We start from the raw sequence: 4,327 nt of genomic DNA on the forward strand, positions 1-4,327 counted from the left end.
GTTGGTATCTGCAAGTAGTTGTTGTGCTTTTTGGATGTACTCTGCTTTGTCCAGGATAAGCGTCATTCTGCCTTTGTCTGCTGGTAGTATGATTATGTTCTTATCGTTTCTTAGTGATTTTAGTGCTTCCATCTCCTTGGTGTTGAGGTTGTGTGTTTGTCTTTTCCTTGTTATCAGAGGTACGATACTTTGCCTCACTGTTTGTTGTGTCTCTTCTGTCAGTTCATTGTTCCTGAGTGTGCATCCTAGTGCTGCTAGGAAGTCTGCTGTCTTGGTGTCCCTGTGGTTGTAGTTGAGTCCCTTGGCCAGTATTGTTCTTTCCGTGTCTGTGAGCTGTCTGTGGGAGAGGTCTTTAACCCAGATATGTGTTGTGGTGTCTTCTTTGTTGTGTGTTAGTTTGGCCATTTTTTTCTTTTAGTGCCGTTTTTTTGTGGTGTGTGGTCCTGTTCTGTCCTATAGTGACAGCCCGTTCTATGGTCTGGGTCCATTCCTGATTAGTGGTTTTTGAAAATAACGACTTTTGGCGCGCAATTTCTTGTCTGTATTTGTGAAGTCTGTTGTGCGCGTCTGTAATCACTACAGCGGACAGCTGACAGCTGACAACCGGAAGCGGTAGGGACAGGCCACTATAAATGCCGGAGGAAACACCACAGAAGCGCTTCACAGGAGGCTCCCAAGCACTGAGGATGTCACCTAGACAGGGGACGAAACGTTTGCAACAAAAATTTCCAGCTCGGCGAACAGAACCACAACAACGAGCACCCGAGCTACAAATCTTCACCCAAACATTGCATCACTGGGTTCATTATACCTGTTTTGTAGCCAATGTCTCTTCCTGAGATACTGAAATAAAATTCTAACTCAGCTCACTTATTATGTAACATGGATACCTTAACCTCATGCGTTATAGGATGTCTTCCTGTCTGGAATCTCCACAGCCTTCTATTTCTGACTTCCTTCTAATCAACTCATATTTATTTTTCTGCCACACTGACTGGTCAACAACTAATAAAAATGCCTTTATTGTTAAGGGTCTCTTTGATTGAACTTGCCTCTGTTTGAATAAACTTGCCTCTGTAAAGCTTCTGGGGCTCCTTCACTCTCTCTGGATTTTAAGCCCCAAATTATCAACCAATTATCTCCCCAGCTTTTGTTTTGCCTTTAGACTGTATTTGAAGCCTTGGAAATTATTTTTTAAACTTATTATTCAAAATGACTGTTTAGTTTTTCCAGTAGTAATAACTAAAATCAATTTTTTCGTCCACATCAGAATGCAACTTCCCATATAATAACAATATAAACCGAGCCTTCACCACAATAAGAAGGAGAGAGCAATAGAAAGTCTCAGTAAGGAAATTCCATTGACTTGGGTATATATGTAACTAGGTTGCAAATGCTCTATATAACATAAACTGGAAGAAGTAAATACATGCAGGTGCTGTGCTCTGCTGTTGCCAATTCAGGATTTTCCAATCTGCCCATTCAATAGTGCAGCTGCGCCTTTTACAGCATTGTCATTTCATGTCTGTGCTGTTCAAAAGGAATTTGCATTGAAAGTCTGTTTTTATGCATTGCTTGTTTTGTTGAACTAAAGTGTTCGTGATGTCTTAGTCTGTATCTCAATCTGTGGCAAAATTGGAGCCAACACTATTGGTGGCTGTGAAGTGATGTACAAAACGCTTTTAATTTTTCAGTCAAAAACATCCCGATGTCCATTCTTGACTTCTTAGCTCTCAGGCTGGCATGATATCAAGCAAGGTCATGCTGCCTTATTGAACAGAGTGCCGAGAATGCACGTTCTGTCTAAAAGTTCAAAGTCATTCTAATGGCATTGCAGTCATCGGAATTTGATATCCATATTAACATATAATCTTAAGACAAAGAACAAGAGTAGACTCCTTGCACCTTGAGTCTGCTCCGCCATTCAATATGATCATGGCTGATCTTCTGCTTTGACTGCACTGTCCTTCTGCTCTTCATATCCCTTGATCATGGACAGATTAAAAATTTCTCAAATCTGCCTTAAATATATCCAATGATGAGTCATGCACAATCTTTTCCTGGAGTTTATTCCAAAGATTCAAAACCTTTTGAATGAAGCAATTTCTCCTCATCTCAGTCCCAAATGAATGACTGCTTATTCTGAGACTGTGTCCGAAGATCCTGTACCTAGGATGTACACCTTGTAAACCTTGTACCTAGGATGGCGCCATAAGTGGCAACTTTGGAAACTTTTCACTGCACTCATGTGAGTACTTGTCACAATAAACCCAACCTAATTTAAATCTCATTTTCAAGGTTCCCCAGCCAGAGTGAAACAAATTCTCAATGTCTCTCTAGTTATAGCCAGGTGGTCTGGTGGCTCAGTGGTCAGCACTGCTGCCTCACAGTACCAGCGACTCAGGTTCTATTCCCACACTGGGTGACTGTCCTTGTGGAGATTGCACTTTCTCCCTATATCTGTGTGGTTTCCTCTGGGTACTCCAGTTTCCTCCCACAGAATAAAGATGTGTAGCTTAGTTTGATTGCCACACTTGTGTCCAGGAATTAGTGGATTAGCCATGGTAAATGGAGGGTTATTATAGGGATGGGTGGGTCTGACTAGGATACTCTTTGGAGGGTTGGTATGGATATGATGGATGGAATGGCCTACTTCCACACCGTAGAGATTCTAGTCAAGTCCCCTCAGAATCTTGCATGTTTTAATCTAATAACATTTTATTCTTTTAAAACCCAGAGAGAATACAACGCTTCTATTCTGTTCAGCTTCTATTTCCATAGTCCTATCTAGTGAACCCTCACTGTACAGTTTCAGTGCCTTTTTATCCTTCCTTAAATATGGAGACACAACTACTTGCAGTTTTCCAAGTGTGTCCCCAAGAAATCCTGGTACAAGTTGAACAAGACTTCATTACTCTTACTCTCAAAATTTCTTGCAATAAAAGTGAACATGCCATTTGCCTTTCTAATTGCTTGTTGTTCCTTTATTAGAGCTTTTTTACATTCCTTTCAACATGTACAAGTTTCACGCTTTTTTAAAAAATAAATTCTGCTTTTTTTACAACCAAGGTGAATAACATTACACTTCCAAAAATCCACTCCATCTGTTACCTTGTTGCCCACTGAGTTAACCTGTCTATATCTCTTTGCAACTCTTTGTATTTCCTTAGTGTGATTCCCACTTAGCTTCATAAACTTAGATGCATTACTCTTGGTGTGGAATTTTATATGGACTTGAGCAACAAGACCTGAGATGACATTCGTGGTGCAATCACGTGAGCAGCCTAACTCAATGTCAGGAGCAACATGCTGCACCTTTCATGCATTTCCCAAGAAAATTAGTTTCTTGCTCGGCAGTGGCAAGTTGTCAAAAGGGGAATCATTGTTGATTAAATGCTTCATTAACAGCACAATTTGTCACATCAATATTCAGCTTCCTGTCTCACTAAACATACGGATAAAACTAGACTTCAGGAATACTTGACACAGAAGTCAGGACAGGTCCTGGTATCTTCAGCTTGCCACTAACTGCAAAGAACCATGTTTCTCAGGATCATGCATCTCAGGGGATTATCCATGGGCACACATACTTCATCCACGGACAGTAGCATCATTGTTGAAAGTAAGAATGCAGATGTAGCAGGCGGTTATGAAGGAAAATGGTATGGTGACCTTCGTAGTGAAAGGATTCATATCCAGGAGCAGGGAAGTCTTGCTCCAATTTCCAGGACCTTGGTTAGACCACACCTGGAGTACTGTCCACAGTTTGATCTCCTTTCCTGAGGAAAGATGTTTTGCCTCTGGAGGGAGTGCAATCAGGTTTTATCAGCCTGGTTCCCGAGATGTCAGGACTGACTTACGAAGATAAACTGAATTGGTTTGGATTATCTTCACTGGAGTTCAGATGAATGAGCAGGAATCTCACAGAAACTTGTAAAATCTTTAACAGAACTGGACAGAGTAATCGTAGGAAGAGTGTTCCCAATCACCAGAGAGTCAAAACCCAGGAGGCACAGTTGAAGAATACAGGACTGGCCACACTGGACTGAGATGAGATAAAATTTCTTTGCCAAGACAATGGGGAGCTTATGGAATTCTCTGCTACAAAAGTGGCTGAGGCCAAAACATTGAATGTTTTCATTAAGGAGTTGGATAAAATTTGTAGGGCTGAAGTTTTGAAAGGATATGAGAGGACTTAGAAATAAGGTATGATCAGTGATGATCATAGTGAATGGCGGATCAGGCATGAAGGGCTGAATGGCCTACTCCTGTTTCTATTTTCTGTATTTCTATGAATATTTGCAGTTAGGCTACTTAAAGGGTTTGA

This window comes from Chiloscyllium plagiosum, chromosome 12, assembly GCF_004010195.1.
Source record: "Chiloscyllium plagiosum isolate BGI_BamShark_2017 chromosome 12, ASM401019v2, whole genome shotgun sequence".
Taxonomy (NCBI): domain Eukaryota; kingdom Metazoa; phylum Chordata; class Chondrichthyes; order Orectolobiformes; family Hemiscylliidae; genus Chiloscyllium; species Chiloscyllium plagiosum.